Below are 17,859 nucleotides of genomic sequence, written 5' to 3'. Positions count from 1 at the left end.
GGTATATGCATCATCAAAGTGCCTTTTTGATTATTGGCGGTGCCCCCGAGTCATTTCTCAAACTGTGGACCAGTTAGCCTGACTTCAGTGCCAGGAAAAATAGTGGAAAGTGTTCTAAATATCAAAATCACAGAACATATAGAAAGACATGGTTTAATGGAACAAAGTCAGCATGGCTTTACCCAAGGCAAGCCTTACTTTTCAATATATTTATAAATGATCTGGAAAGAATTATGACGCGTGAGATAATCAAATTTGCAGATAATGCAAAATTGTTCAGAGTAGTTAAATCACAAGTGGATTGTGATAAATTGCAGGAAGACCCTGTGAGGCTGGAAAATTGGGCATCAAAATGGCAGATGAAATTTAATGTGGATAAGTGCAAGGTGATGCATATAGGGAAAAATAACCCATGCTATAGTTACACAATGTTGGGTTCCATATTAGGTGCTACAACCCAAGAAAGAGATCTAGGTGTCATAGTGGATAACACATTGAAATTGCCGGTTCAGTGTGCTGCGGCAGTCAAAAAAGCAAACAGAATGTTGGGAATTATTAGAAAGGGAATGGTGAATAAAACGGAAAATGTCATAATGCCTCTGTATTGCTCCATGGTGAGACCGCACCTTGAATACTGTGTACAATTTTATTTATTTATTTAAAAACTTTTCTACACCGTTGTTTAGTGATATACCATCACAACGGTTTACAAATAGGCACATAAATAAGTTCGAAATGGATTTAATTTAACCAGAGGGTGCCATAGTTGTTCAGATACATGATTCGGTATTATAAGCTATATGTAAAGTGTATTAAAATTCTCTTTATGAGCTAACCGTAGATGCGGTATACTGTAATTCTTTAACTTAATACTTAAGTATGATAAAATAAAAATAAAACCACACATATGTTCTCAGGTGACTTTTGCCTGTGTGTATAAGTCCTTTTCTTGTTTCTTAGTAACACCTATTTCCCATTCTCACTTTGAAAAGCCTTTTTGAAAAGCCATATTTTTAAGCCTTTTTTGAAAAGTTTTTGATCCCTCATTAGTCTTATTTCGGGTGGCATTGAATTCCATAATATAGGGCCGGCTAACGACAGTGCTCTCTCCCTTACTTGTGTTAGTTTAGCTGTCTTTACAGAGGGTATGGTTAGTAAGGCTTTATTTGCTGATCTGAGATTTCTTTGGGGAACATGTAGTCTTAACGCAGTGTTTAACCAATCAGTATTTTCTTCATTAATTAACTTGTGGATTGTGCAAAGTGTTTTAAATTGTACTCTTTGTTCGATTGGCAGCCAGTGTAATTCGGCAAGACTTTGAGTGATGTGGTCCCTTCTACTTTTTCCAGTTAGGATTCTGGCTGCAGAGTTCTGTAATATTTGGAGTGGTCTTAGCGTTGAATGTGGTAATCCAAGGAAGAGTGTGTTACAATAGTCTGTGCTAGCGAAAATAAGTGCTTGAAGAACAGTTTGAAAGTGCGCTTGGGTTAGTAGTGGTTTTAGCCTTTTAAAGACCATTAGTTTTGTGTACCCCTCTCTGACTTTCAATGATATGTGTTGTTTGGTCGCCACATCTCAAAAAAGATATAATTGCGATAGAGAAGATAAAGAGAGGGCTACCAAAATAAGGGGAATGGAACAGCTACCCTATGAGGAAAGACTAAAGAGGTTTGGACTTTTCAGCTTGGAGAAGAGACGGCAGAGGGGAGATATGATAGAGATGTTTAAAATCATGAGAGGTCTAGAACGGGTAGATGTGTATCGGTTATTTACTCTTTCGGATAATAGAAAGACTAGGGGCCCTCCATGAAGTTAGCATGGGGCACATTTAAAACTAATCGGAGAAAGTTCTTTTTTACTCAACGCACAATTAAACTCTGGAATTTGTTGCCAGAGGATGTGGTTAGTGCAGTTAGTATAGCTGTGTTTAAAAAAGGATTGGATAAGTTCTTGGAGGAGAAGTCCATTACCTGCTATTAATTAAGATGACTTAGAAATTAGCCACTGCTATTACTAGCAACGGTAACATGGAATAGGCTTAGTTCTTGGGTACTTTCCAGGTTCTTATGACCTGGATTGGCCACTGTTGGAAACAGGATGCTGGGCTTGATGGACCCTTGGTCTGACCCAGTATGGCATGTTCTTATATTCTTATCCTGAGAGACTGCATCTGTCTCAGTGCTCCCTCTCACACACACTCCACTTCTGCTTAAACACCCACACACATACATGCTCAGACACACACAAGCGTAAACACACTCAGGTTTCCTCCTGCTCATACATACACTAAGGGCTTCTCCCAGCAGCCCATGCCCTCCACTTATTCCGCTGGGCAAGGTGGGAGCCCCCTGGTGGCTTGGGTTTGTTTTTTTCCTTCTAGTTATCCTGAAGCTCCTCATCTTGACCTCGTGTCTCTGCATTTCATCTTCACCGCGTGGCAGGTTGGGAACGCCCTGCAACCTCTCCCTTTCTTTGTGGCATGATGGCTTTAACAACTCACTTAACTTGATCACGGCCCTGAGGCTGCTGCCCCCTCCAGGTTACCACCCTTTGCAAGTGCACGGCTTGCACAGTGGGTTGCGCCTGCCCTCCATTGGCAATGGAATATCTGCTCTGCAACACAAGCTTAAAAAGTAACTCACCTCTTATCAGACATGCAGAACATAGACAGACCCTCATTAAATACAAACTGGAAACTGCAACATGCCATGCTCTGTTATCAGTACAGCAATGGAAAAAGAGAAACATCACCATTCTTTATAAAGCATCAAACAATAAAATAAAGAAATATAAATATCAACAGTAGTAAACCATGTTAGTAAAAGGAATATTTCAAAACAACTGAGGAATAAACTACAACCAATTAAAAACTCATATAAAAAATGTCCAAACATCAATAAAATATTACAAAACAGCAGACTATTAAGGAGAGAAAAAAATTCCCTGTTCTCCGTACCTGGGAATTTTTGCTTTCTAGGTGTCCAGGTATTCTAGGTGTCCAGGAATAACCTAGTGGTTAGAGCAGTGGGCTACAAACCAAGAGACCAGGGTTTGAGTCCCACTGTTGCTCCTTGTGACCTTGGGCAAGTCACTTTATCCTCCATTGCCTCAGGTACAAAACTTAAGCTTGGATTTATCAAAATGCGAAAAGTATCACATGCGATAGTAAAAGGGGCGATAACAGTTTCAGACTTTGCAATATGTACCATACCTGTTGTATTTCCTGTATTCCACCACTGGGGGACCATTGTTAATGGGGGGGGAGAGAGAGACTAGCCGTGATGTCTTCTCCCTAGATAGGTATTTGTATCCCTATGGGTGGCCCATCTAGTAACTCGAGGTGAGGTTTAGGTATTAGTGTAGGGGGTTAGGGGCCACTTTGACGTGAGATGTACGAACAGAACAGTGGTCTCTTGTAAAGATTTGATGACCTATTGAGTGAAGAAACTCACTACAAGATGATATTTGTGCAAGGTTCTCTCAGCCTAGCTTGATGGACTCTCTACCTGGGTAACATCAAGCTAGGTGGAGAGAACATTGCCCAAATCTCACTTCTAGCATGCTATAAGCCCTTAACGCATGCGAAAATGCCTTAGCACATTTTGATAAATGACCCCCTTAGATTGGAAGCCCTCTGGGGATAGGGAAAATACCTACAGTACCTGAATGTAAACCGATGTGATATCTCAGATTGAATGTTGGTATATAAACATAATAAATAAATAAATATAGATTATCAGAGGGAGAAGAATGGGAATGGTTGCTCATAAATTTACTCCTCTCTCTCTCTCTCTCATATATACACACATGATCACTCATACATACACATGCTTTTGTCTTTTACCATAGCCTACTTTTCCTACCAGAAATGCTGCTGCTTCTAATATGAGGCAAGCTGCTAATCCTCCTACTCCTGGCGGTGGCGACGGCATGTCCTTCTTCCCAATTATAACAAACAAAAATGGGAAAACTTCAGTAGAAAAAGTCATTTTTTCCCATTAATTTGTCTCCCATTTTTGTTCGTTATAATTGATAAATGCCAGGGAAAAATAAAATAAAAAAAACTGAAACAGAGTTCCTTAGATAAAAGGTAGTATCAGCATGCAAGTGTTTTCAGAAGCAACGTGCAATGTATATTCCTGGTAAGTTTCAGTATTTAGTGGAGTAATCTGATGGAAGCTAAACGGAGGCCCATTTCTGATTGTGCTTTACCAGAGTATGCAGGTTGCTTCAACAATGAATTTTAGTTGACTCTGTGTCACAGATTATTGAATATTTTAAGTATAGAGGTATATATAAGCAGGAGGCACAGAGGGGTCTTGAGTACCTGATATGTACATCTAACTTGCAGTACTTTACCCAAAAATAAATGGCGTTGCTACGGGTGGGCCTGGGTGGGCAGTGGCCCACCCACTTTCCATTCAGGCCCACCCAAATTTGTTTGCAAGACACTGCAGCCAATAAAAAGCAGGCAGCATCAGCAGGCACCCAAGGGAGGAAAAAATTAATAAAACCAGCTGGTGTGTTGCGGCTCCCGGTGTCCCACAGCCCCTGTAATACTTCCCTTTACCTTCTTCCTGTCCCCGCAGGCCAATGGGAAACCTTCTTCCTTCTTCCTGCCCCCGTAGGCCAATGGAAAACCTCCTCCCTTCTTCCTGCCCCCGCGGGCCAATCGGAAGCCTCCTCAGTTCTTCTTGCCCCCGCGGGCCAATCGGAAGCCTCCTCCCTGCCAGTGGAAGGAGGAAGCCTCTGATTGGCCGGTGGGGCAGGAAGAAGGGGGGCATCGGGCTGGGAGGAGTGGCAGTGTTCTGTTCACTTTTAAAATCTAAATAACTTTTTTAATTTTGATAATTTTCCTGTAGATTTAAAATAAAACTTGTTACATTAAAGCTTAAAAAAAAAAAAAGCCATGGGCTGGAAGTGCTGAAATGCGGAGAGCCACAAAGAAAAGAGGCCAGCCCCGCCAGGAACCGCGATAGAGTAGGGATTCCCCAAAGCAAGCATGCAGAGGCCGGTTGCTCCGTGGAGTCTCCTCCTTCCCCCAGTGAGCGCGGCAAACCACATTTAAAGTAAAATTGGCAGTCAGCTATGCTGATTTCAGATGGGGCAATTGGAGCTCCTAGCGGCCATAAAAGCAGGCAGATGGGGGGGGGGGGGGGGGAGGCGCGGGATCCTAGGGATATCCTGACAGCCAGAAGAAAGGCTTGAGTGCTGTGGCATATTTTTCTAAAATAAATGTTTGCTGCTTCAGTGCGGCTGAGAAGGCAGCGGCAGCACTAGGAAATCTGCCACTGCAAAATTAAAGGGGAACACAGTAAGCTCTAAGCAAAGTGTGTGTGAGAGACAGAGACTGGGCAGGGAGGTGACTGGGGTGTGTGTGAGAGACAGAGACTGGGCAGGGAGGTGACTGGCGTGTGTGTGAGAGACAGAGTCTGGGCAGGGAGGTGACTGGGGTGTGTGTGTGAGAGACAGAGACTGGGCAGGGAGGTAACTGGGGGGTGTGTGAGAGACAGAGTCTGGGCAGGGAGGTGACGGGTGTGTGTGAGAGACAGAGTCTGGGCAGGGAGGTGACTGGCGTGTGTGTGAGAGACAGAGTCTGGGCAGGGAGGTGACTGGGGTGTGTGTGTGAGAGACAGAGACTGGGCAGGGAGGTGACTGGGGTGTGTGTGTGAGAGACAGAGTCTGGGCAGGGAGGTGACGGGTGTGTGTGAGAGACAGAGTCTGGGCAGGGAGGTGACGGGTGTGTGTGTGAGAGACAGAGACTGGGCATGGAGGTGACTGGCGTGTGTGTGAGAGACAGAGTCCGGGCAGGGAGGTGACTGGGGTGTGTGTGTGAGAGACAGAGACTGGGCAGGGAGGTGACTGGGGTGTGTGTGTGAGAGACAGAGTCTGGGCAGGGAGGTGACGGGTGTGTATGAGAGACAGAGTCTGGGCAGGGAGGTGACGGGTGTGTGTGTGAGAGACAGAGACTGGGCAGGGAGGTGACTGGGGTGTGTGTGAGAGACAGAGACTGATCGTAGGGTTTAATTGGTGTGTGTGTGTGTGCAGGGCCGGTGCTTCCATTAGGCAAACTAGACGGTGGCCTAGGGCGCCACAATTTTGGGGGGTTGCAAACTCCCACCAGCACAAGACGTCCTGTGACAAATCCAATACCAAAGGAGGGGGCGCTGTGCCGGAGCTGCTGCCAATTCGTAATCCAGGGGAGGGGTTGCATTTCTGAAGGTTCACCTAGGGTGCCAAATACTCTTGCACCAGCCCTGTGTGTGTAACTTGTGGGCCCTAAAGAAGAGACCAGTAAGGTCAGAGCTTCAGTAGCCGCTGCTGCTCCTGGTCTGTGCTTTCAAGGGAAAGGAGTAGGAGAGATGCTGGAGATGGTAAGTAAGGTGGCATTTTAAGTTTATTTTTCTTGATTGACTGCCATTTTAATTATTGAGTATTATGTGATGTGTCTGCTGTTTTGAAATATTTTATTGATATTTGGACAATTTTTAATAATTTTTATGAGTTTTGTTGGATGTTATTCTGTTCATCAGCTGTTTTGAAACATTTATTAATATAGTTTTACAGTTATTTCTGTTTGGGGATCTATAGCAGCTTGGCTTGTTCTGTTTTCCTAATAGGAGGTGTATTAGTGTTTAGGACCTGATTTAATATTTGTAGTGTTGCCTTTTCATAGATAGGGTTGTTATATGTTCCATAATGCAGGTGTAACTTTGTGTGGGTTAGTTTCTGTGCATTATTGCAGATCCTGGGACTGTGTTAGGTGCTATATTTCTCTTTCCATTTCTCCAAATTTGCACTGCATTTAGAGTGGCTTTTTTTGGTTTTCCATTCCAGTTTCTGTCTCCTTATTTATAATGTGTGGTCTTTCTGTACTTTGATGAAGGTCGGTTCTGTGTGTGTGCCCGAGGTGAGGTATTTTACTAGCAGGTAGGCATTTGTATCAATCTTATTTGTGGATGCAGAGTGTATGTTTACATGATGATAGCTTAGTAAATGACAGGGCTGGATAGCCTTTTTCTCCTGTCTACCCAGTTATCCTCTCCACACTGCTAAGGATACATCCCAGCTGTCAGCCAAAGGGTGTGACCACCTTCAAGACATCTCTTTATCCAGAACAGTCTTTTTTCTGTTCTTCCTTTGTAAAGAAATGGGGATGAATGTCAGGAGCCCCTGGACTCGATTCAGCAAATGTCACCATCGGAGGAAGACTAAAACTAAATAGTTGAGCCATAGGAAAGGAAAAGAAGTCTTCCAAGGTATTTATCTGTTTTATTGATACAGATTAATAAGGCATTTGCTCAATTATGGTAAATATTTTGGTACAACATTCCAGAGAGTTTTAAAACATCTCACACAATTCTGTGATGCATGATGAGATATTTGTCTTTATAGTAGACTAGTATATGGTTCTTTGTAAGTTATGGGATACTGCCACTTGAGATCTCTTTACGTATAATTGAAATGCTTCCATAGCTATATATTAGGTTTAGCATTGGTAGCTGCTTGAAGTAATTGAGTTTAAAATATTAAAAGTATAACAGCTGTAGCAGATTATTTAGAAATATATTGTCAGGTGTGTGTGTGAAAGTATTTATCAATAAGAATATGAATTCCATGGCTCAGACTTTGTTTAGTGCCCACCCATGTTAACCTTGGGCCCAGCCAAAAATTCATTTCTGGCTACGCCACTGGTTTGAGAGTACAAAGCAGTTTCAAAAATGTTTATCAAATGATGAGAAGTTTAGAAAGTTGATTTAGAAAGTATAAACCAACAAAATACCAATTCACTTGTAGAGTGATTGCTGTTATTGGTAATAAACATGTCTTTTGCTAGGCAACTACTGTGAGTGTGAAGGCAGAGGTAGGATAAAGCCGTGAGAGGCCGGACATTTGCCACAGCAAAAGTAGGCAGATTTGACAAGAATATTAGTATAATTATCTGTACTGGTAATTGTAGTTAATGCTCCAACAGAAGCATTTCTATTTCATTTTCTTCTTTCAAAAGCACGGATGACCTTTTCAGTCAGTGTATTCGTCTTTGTGCTTGGACTTGGGGAGAAAATCAGTCTTTTCCTTTCCACTGTGCCGTCAATCTGTACAGAAAAAGGATTCCAGGTGCTGTGCTGGTTGCGTTCATGTTCTCAGGAGGTGCACACACTGGCCCTGTTTTGTGAAGCCCAAGCTATGTCCTTTCCTTGTGTGACATCAGATAATTTGGTAGTAATTGCCTGATGATGTCAAAGAGAAACAAACACAGCTTGACCTTCATGGTATAATAAACCATTTTCACTGTGAAAGTTACATTTTTAACTGGTGAAAGAGCCTGACCCATTCAGGAAATTAAAAATTCAGCAGACAGGGTATACATAGTTCAGCACCCCCTCTATGCAAAATAGGTGGAGCCTAAGTTAAATATGATTTATCACAGTTCCAGTGCCCATGAATGGTGCTTCCATCCTTATTAGCTAATGGTCACCAATTTAGTACAGCTGGCTTCCTTCTATAATCTCTATATGGTATTCATTGTGTGACACTTCCTGTGATGATGATGCTTACCATGCTAGAATCCTGGCTCGTGTCCATTTATAGTTTATTTTATACATTTCTATAAATGAACATAAAGCACTTCACTGGCTAGCTGACCATTAAAGCTTTTGTGGGGATGTCATAAGAACAAGAATTGCCCTACTGGTTAGACAAGGGTCCATCAAGCCCAGTATCCTGTTTCCTACAGTGGTCAATCTAGGTCACAAGTACCTGGCAGGATCTCAAATAGTAGATAGATTCCATGCTGCTTATCCCAGGGATAAGTAATGGCTTTTCCCAAGCCTACCTGGTCTCTTCGATCAGCTTTCCAATCTTTGCTTGAAATTTCTTCTCTGCTTCTAGCTGGACTATCTTCCACCTGTGAGAAAGCGTTTTCATTTGCGGGCCCTACATTCTGGAATTCTCTACTGCAATGCGTAAAGTACTCCTGGGGGAATTCTGCATGCTTTATATTGGTCAAAATAGCACAATATGCATGACAATCTTTAAGTAACTTAAAATGTAATACAGAAAAGTTATTACTTAAAGATGCAGAGTTTTAAATATTTAGAGCAGAATTTCCCTAGAACTATATTGTAAGAATGTCCCTTCCACGTCTCTCCCTGCTCCCCTGGCCATTCTTTCACTTTGCCTTCTCAGACTCCCCAATTTCTCCACTCTCCATTATCTCTCCCCTTCCGTGCTAGGCTCAACCCCCTTCCTCTCTATCTCCACTCCAAGAGTTTGACTCCTCTCTCAGTACTGCCCCTCAAACAGGCTCCCTCAGTCCCTCTCACACACAGACTCCCTCTGTTTAGTGCACATACACACCCCCTCGTACGGGCTCCCTTTCTCTCTCATGCATACACCTCACACAAGCTATATCTCTCACATATACCACTGCACATTGGCTCCCTCTCTCTCATACAGACATTCCTTCACACAGTCTCCTTCTCTCACAAACGAGCACCCTCACTCTCTCACATACACATACACTTTTTCATGCACAGCAGCTCCACATTTCTCACACACACACATTACTTCACAATCTCCTCATATAGACTCCCTCTCTCTGGCATGCACAAACCGCTACACAGCCTCACAACCTCTATGCACAAACTCACTCTCACTGGGGCCTGCTCCATCTTTGCTGTGAGCAGGATGGGTTCCGCTCATGGCATGCTGCGACTTGCACCTCCATCTTCACCACGAGCGGGATGTACTCATCTTGCAGCATGCCAGGACCTTCTCCCTCTTTGCCACGACGCGGCTTACTGCAGCCTTCTCCTTCACCATGACACGGCAAGCTGGGGCCCGTCCTTTCTTTGCTGTGAGCGGGATGGGCTTCGCTCACAGTACAGTGGGGTCTGCTCCATCTTCACTGCAGCGGGATGGGGTCTGCTCACAGCATGCCAGAGCCTACTCCAGATTCTGCACAGAAAATGGAAATTCTGCATAGGAGATGAATTCTGTGTAAGTTCTGTGCACCGCAGTAGTGCAGAATTCTTCCAGGAGTAATAAGATTTCTGACAAAGACTTTAAAATTGCTTTAAAAACAAAGATGTTCCCAAGTGTTCCCATGGTAAAGCATGTTCTTGCACAGATACACTGGTTCCTATGAATCTACTAACAAATTTGTTAGGTTACAGAAAAACCACCATTTAAATCTATGCTACTTATGGCTAAGATAACCATGCAACATAGTCATCAAATGTAAAACAACGTTTGTTGAAGTTTTATCAAGTCACTGTTTGTACATTTGCTCCTTTTTATCCAGTTGATCTATGTATAAGCTATGTATTTTTGTCTGTCACATGGTTACCCACCCCGAAAATTGGAAGGTGCAGGATATAAATGATTATAAAATAAATAAATAACAATTTATGGACTTTTCTTCCAAGAACTTGTCCAAACCTTTTTAAAATCCAGCTATGCTAACTGCCTTTACCAAATCCTCAGATAATGAGTTTTAGATCTTTATTGTCCATTCCACCCTCTCGTGATTTTATAATTTTATATTATGTCTCTTCTCAGCCATTTCTCTTCCAAACTGAAGATCACTAGCCTGTGTAGCATCTCATTATAGGAGAGATGTTTCATTGCCTTTATCATTTGTCGCCTTGTCTTTCTTGAGAAGGGGCAACCAGAACCACACACAATACTCAAGGTGCAGTCCTACCATGTCTCGATGCAGAAGTAATATATTTTCCATTTTATTCTCTATTCCTCTTCAGATCATTCCTAACATTATATTTGCTTTTTTGACCACTGCTGTGTTCTGAGCAGAGGATTTCAAAACGTTGTCCACAAGGACTCCAAGATCCTTTTCATGGGTAATAACTCCCAGTACCGAGCTGTTGTGTCCGTCAGTGCCCAACACCCTCTCTCCGCCCTCCTCACCTCTCTGGCGCCTCCCTCTCCGTTCACGGGAAGACTGGCTACCGCGGTGTTCTCCTGCCACTTGTCCTCGGGCATTCCCGGACTGGCTCGATGCTGCAATCGCCATGTTTCCTGGAGGCCTAGGGGCGCGCGCGCGGCGTGGCCCCAATTGAAGTACCGGCATTGCCGTGAACCTCGGGGGCATCCCCCGAGGATGACGTCACCCACGACGGATATTTAAGGTCTTGGAAAGCTAAACCCTTTCCCTTGGAGTTAGCAAGGGAAAGGGTTTCGCTACCTAAGCTTCTCTGCCTCCTCGGACTTACCAGAGGTACCCGCTCCTCGGGGGCCTCGCTCTCTCTTTGTTTTTTCAGGTGACAGTCTGGAACCGGTACTCGCTCCTCGAGGGCCCTGATCCCAGACTTGCTTCTTATTCTCCTCTGCCTGGAAGTCTTCACTACCAACAATACCAGCTACATCAGTGAGTTACCATCATTCTCTCTGAGCTGTCCCTGGAACCAGGTACTCACTCCTCGAGGGCCTATACTTTCAAGCTCTTGGGCGTCATTGGGACATTGTGTGAGTGTTACCATCTGCATACCCTGCCTACTCACTATATCTCAGACTCTCTTCAGCTCAGCCTCCAGGGATCGCTGTTCCAGTATCTGAGGGACTGCAGCCCAGCCGGGCTTACCAGCTCACTACTGCCATCTCTGGTGGTTCAGTATACTGTCTAATAAAGAACTAGTGTGTGTTTGTCTCCTAACTCTGAGCCTGACTGATGGTCCCTCTCGGGATCATTCCCCGGGGATGTCATCCAAGGATCCACCCTCAACTCTCATATATAATTAGAAATCCCGAACGGATTGCTAACTAGTCTGACTCTATCTGATTGCTCCTCCCATCAAGCATCAGATTCAGAACAGATTGCTAACTCCCTAGCAAATCCAGAACACGAGCCCAGCGTTGTGTATCTGTAGTTGGGATTATTTTTCCCCCTGTGTACATCACTTTACACTTTTCCACATTAAATTTCATTTGTTATTTGGATGCCCAATCTCCCAGTCTTGCAAGATACTCCTGCAATTTCTCACAATCCACTTGTGATTTAACAACTCTGAATAATTTTGGGTCATCTGCAAATTTGAATTCTTCACTCCTTGCTCCCTTTGCCAGATCATTTATAAATGATTTTACTTACTGAATCGCGCGGGAATAACTAATAGGGCTATCAACATGCATTTGCATGTTGCGGGAGCTATTAGTTTCAGGGGTGGGTTGGATGTGTGTTTTCGACGCGCTATTACCCTTTACTGAATAAGGGGTAAAGCTAGCACATCCAAACGCGGGTTAACAGTGTGCTCCGCTGGAGCGCACTATACTGTATCAGCCTGTAGGTGATTCCATATCCTCTCGCACTGAGGATGGGTCTCCAAGGGCTTGTGCCTAGGAAGGAAGGATTAGATAATTGGGAATGTAGCTAGCTGGGTCACTGTGGACCTGAGGATCATTTGGTAACTTGCCTGCCTGGTGTGAAGGTGCTAGAGAGGAATCAGCTGTTGTGGTACATGTGGGTACCAACCACTTAGGAAGGTATGGGAGGAGATTCTGGAAGCCAAACTTAGGCTTTTAGGTTGAAATCCCGAACGTCCAGGGTAACATTATCTTAAATTCTCACATTCCAGAGGCAGGAAGAGCTCTGGAGTCTCAATGCCTGGATAAGGCAGTGGTGCAGTTATTTAGTTTTGAAGGGAACTGGGCAACATTTTGGGGAAGAGGGAGCCTATTCCAAAAATAATGGGCTCCACCTTAATCAGAGTGAAACCAAGCTGAATGCACTAATGTTTTAAAAGGAGATGGAACAGCTTTTAAACTAGAACACGAAGGAAAGCTGACAGTTACTCAGCAGTGCATGTTTCAGAGGGAGGCATCTTCAAAAGGATACTAACATAACAGGAGAGTTATTGCATCCCAATTGAGAGGTTCCAATAAAAGGCACAAGTAGCCTAGGTTACTATAAATAAAGAACAGATTGACTTAAAAAATTCCAAATTATCTGTCGGTTGCTAGAAAAGTTGTATATAAAAGTTGTATATAAAAGTTGTATATAAAAATAAACATAGCTTGAAATGTCTGTATGCACATGCAGAAGTCTAAAATGTAAGATGGGAGAATTAGAATGTATAGTACTGAATGAAGTAGTCATAATGGGCATCTTAAGGAGGATGACCAATGGGACAATACACTATACTAGGGTACAAATTATATCACAATGATAGGATAGATCAACTTGGTGGGGGGGTTGCACTATATGTTAGGGATGGCATACAAACACTATAAAGATCCTGCAGGAGACCAAATGCACTGTGGAAACTTTATGGATAAAAATTCCACATGTAATGGGGAAGAGTATAGTGTAGAGGGTAGGACCCAAAAAACAAAGCGGTAGCCGATCCAGTGGGCTGTGTAACAGTGAAGACAAATAGGAATCGGATGATGAAAACAAGCCCTTTATTAAAAACGCCCGACTCTGGGCGAGTTTCGCTCTTTTGCACAGAGCTGCCTCAGGGGCAATTCATTGAACCAGGACTTGAGTTGGTCAACGTGGAAGATATCGCATTGATTTTCAGCGTAGATGAGTTCGCATCAAATCAAATGAGCTTTCTCTTACCCACACAGCATTGCCATGTGATACCAGCATTGAAGTCAATAGCGTTCAATAGATTGCAAATCCAAAAAAAAAGCTTTTTTTTCATCATCCGATTCCTATTGTCTTTAGTGTAGAGGGTATACTACCATCTTCCTGGCTAGAATGTACAGACAGATGAGATGCTAACAGAAATTATGGAAACTAACAAATTGAGCAGGACAGTAATAATGGGAAGTTTCAGTTACCCCCAATATCAATTGGATTAGGGGGAAGGGTGGCAGCATAGGAGAGGGGTGTTGGGGTGGGGGGAGAGAGATGGAAAAATGTTTTGATCCACTTAGCAGGAAGAGAGGGCTGAGGGCTTGGGCCCAGTTGGCACTTTTACCTGTTTAAGTTATATATTTCAAAGGCTTGAAGGGGTCCTGGTCATTGGGTAGGTTTGGATTTTTTGTGGTAGTGAGATGGGAATTGGACTAGGAGGCCTGTAACTGTGGAGTTTTATTTTTATCTTTTTTAAAGTATATCTTCAAAAGATATCCAGTTAAGTAGCGAGTTATTTGGCTACTCAAGGCCTATCTGGCCATATTCAAACAATGACTGGTGAAGATTCAAGTTGTCTGGCTATATGTAGGCAGATAACTTTAGGCTGGTATATTCAGTGGGATGTTTCTCCCATTGAATATATGGGACAAGTTATCTGGCTATCTTTAGCCAGATAACTTATCCACTAATAGACTACTGAATATGACTGTCATCCTGTCTCCCCAGGTGTTTTCCTGTTTATTCACTGTTGCCCTGCTTTTACAGTGTCCAGCTAATGCTGTATTCATATTTTTATTCTCCATTACTTTCAGGTTTTTGGTTATCCTGGCAACTGGTGGTTAGCCTGCATGGTCACTGCTTCTGTTTATATTCAGTGCAGATGGCTCTGAAGCAGTGGCTCTCAAACTTTTTTTGGCCAGGACATACCCTGACAGATGATTCTCATATGCATGACACACTGAACATGTGACCATCACGGGGCTAAATGTAAACATGCACTCTGCATCCACAGGAGCCCCCTCGACCCCCAACAAGGGTGCAGAGCAGAACTAGGGCATTACCCATACAACTCACCATACAAAAAAGATATTCCGGTTCTGATGACATCTCAGTAAAAGCAAAACAAATTCCCTTTACTACCAGGCATGATAGCCCTCCTTATGAAAAGACAGTAATTTACCACTAATGCATGTCCTATTGAGAAAACACAACAAATAAGATTGATACAAATGCCTACATGTTAGTAAAATACCTCACCTCTGTCACACTCACAGAACTGACCCTCAGCAAGTACAGAAAGACCACAAATTATAAATGTAGAGACAAATTGGAATGGAAAACCAAAAAAGCCACTCTGCATGCAGTGCGAACCTGGAGAAATGGAAAGAGAAATATAGCACCTAACATAGTCCCAGGATCTGCAATAATGCACACAAACTAACCCGCACAAAGTTACACCTGTATTATGGAACACACTCAAACAGTAACAACCCTATCTATGAAAAGACAATGCTACAAATATTAAACTAGGCCTTAAACACTAATACACTTCCTATTAGGAAAACAGAATAAGCCAAGCTGCTATAGATCCCCACACAGAAATAATCTTAAAGCTATACTAATAAATGTTGCAAAACAGATGATGAATAGAACACCCAACAATTAAAATCTATGTTAACAATCACAGGAACCTTTTGGAAACTCTGTTAAACATCGAAACTTTGTAAACCTTTGTGATGGCAAAACCAAACGACGGTTTATAAAACTTGATAAATAAATAAAATAAAATAAAAACTCATATGGCGCTAGCGCACCCTGGATACTGTATAGGCGCTGTATACCACTCTGTACAGTAAAATGGATTGCGAATGCCTACCGCTTCATAGGCGCGCTTTTGATGCTCCTTTGCCGCCGCTTGGATTTGCGTCTAATTTGAATACTGAATCGAGCGGCTTGAGAACTAAAATGTGCACTCGTCAAACACGTGGGCGCCCGGCTCTGCCGCACTTTTTTTTACGCATCGTACTGTATCTGCCTGTAAATAAAGTAAGTCAATATTTGAACACCCAGAAAGGAAGTGATTGCTAACCAGTAGTTAAGTAAGGATTCATGGAACTGGAGTATATGTGGCAAGCTATACTCCTCCAACTTCCATGATCCCCTGCGGTGGAGAAAATCTTTACACTTTGCTGTTAACTACTATAATAATGTTTCCCAGTTCAAGTGTGAAAGAAGGGATAAACTGTACCATGTATCTCAACTGCAATATCAACCTGCTTAAACTGCCTGCTATAACTGTTCTCTGTTTTTATTCCATAGAGAGATGATTTTATGAAAAAGAAGAGGTATACTTGCAGAATACATGTAATTATTTTTTTCACTATACAATTCTTGGCTCTGAAATGTAAAAAGACATACCCTTCTGTAAGATGTTTGCTGAGGTTCATTACTATATTATAATGTATTAATTGCTCTTTTCTCACTTAATAAAGAACCTCTACTCAATTTAAAAAAAAAAAAAGTTTTATTTTGGGAAACACAAGCGCCAGTGTACTGCATGTTATTGGGTAAAAAGAGTCCGAAGAAATAAAGTGTACCTGATGTGCCAATTCACTGGAAGGCTTAATATATTTGTTGTGTGCCCCAGTAAAAAGAACCACGTGCATAAATGTCTTTTTGTATTTTGGGGAAATTGATTTAGTTGGAAGGTTATATGCATTTATAGCTAAACTCATAGAAGTACCACTGGCCTTGAACTGCCATCTATGAATGAGTGAGTGATTTTGTTGCATGGATTACATACACATTTGTGCTTTGCTAAATAACTTGGGTGTAAACCACCCTCAGAGTGGAGGTCCTTCCTGTTTTGGTGTTCTGGGCTGAGGGTGTGAAGGTGTAGGGATGTGCAGAAGAAAAAAATTTGTTTTGGTTCGTTTATTCATTTTGTTGGGACCCCAATTTGTTTCATTAGTTTCAAAGCAAAAAAAAAATAGTCGTTTGTTAGTTTGATCCATTTTTTGTTTGCCATTAAAGTCAATGGGGGAAGTATTGCAGCCTATTTTTGGCTGCAGAATTGGGGTTTTCTTATCAATTTGGATGAAACTTCTGGGGAGCAATCATCAGAAGGGCAAACGAGCTCCAAGGTACTTAGACTGTGGCAAAGTGGCACCAAAGTGGCATGAAAGGCCTAAGGCACCACAAAGGGGCAAAGGGGTACCAGAAGTGGCAAGAGTGCTTTAACAGAGGTGCAAAGCAGCAGCAAGAGTGTCAAAAACACCCCACAGCTTCAAAAGAGAGCACCAATAACAGTTGCATGAACTCTCAAAGGCAGCACGAGAGGCAAAGTGGCACGACAAGTGGCATCAACATCCTACAGCACAATGAAGGGGGAACATAACAAGCAGAAAAGTGTCAGAAAAAACCCCAAGGCGCCGATAAAGCTCCAACACACTGAGGAACCATGATAGTGGCAAGAACACCACAAGGAGTAGAGTCGTCTGATGTCTGGTGTATGGTAGCAAGGCAGAGTGGCAGAAAGTTGATAGGGGCAAGACAGGCAGGCACAGTGGAGTTATAGTCAGGTCCTTCTGGTTTTGAAAGGGGCATGACAGGCAGGCACAGCAATGAGGTCAGGCCCTTGTAGTGTGACATAAGGTGCGAGACAGACAGGCACAGCAATGAGGTCAGGTCCATGTCTTATATATCTGGACCATATGAGGCAGGCAGAGGTGCTATAAGGCTTTAAAGTGCTTTTATTCATTTTGCCATTCACAGGAAAAATATGGAAACCCAAGCAAAGGCATGTTTATTTTCAAAAACACTAGCTTTTCCATTAACTCTGGTGCCAGCCTTGAGTGATGAGGGCTCATGATAACCCCTGTCATTGAAAAGACACGTTCACTGGGCACACTGGTTGGTGGACAGGACAGATATCGCTGAGCCACTCTGGTTAGGTGTGGCCAGACAGTGGACTTGTGTGCCCAATATGCCAGTGGATCTGTCTCCATGTCCTCAGTGGGCTCTGTGAGATACCGTGTCACTGACATTTGTGCTGGTGTCTCCTTTGCTTGGGTGGGCTGAGAGTCCTTCTTGCTAGCTGCTTTCGCTCTAGCCTGTGCCAGAAGAGATGATTTTTTAGGGGTAGCATGAATTTGGCATACTGAAGTGGAGGAGGAAATACTAGCTGTCGCTGACAGAGTGCTGCTGCTGCTTGGGCTTGCACTACTCTCTGTTTTTTCCTCTGCTTCATGCCTAATCTG

This window comes from Rhinatrema bivittatum, chromosome 1, assembly GCF_901001135.1.
Source record: "Rhinatrema bivittatum chromosome 1, aRhiBiv1.1, whole genome shotgun sequence".
NCBI lineage: Eukaryota > Metazoa > Chordata > Amphibia > Gymnophiona > Rhinatrematidae > Rhinatrema > Rhinatrema bivittatum.
The sequence above is the reverse complement of the archived record's forward strand: the minus strand, read 5'-3'. Positions refer to the sequence as shown.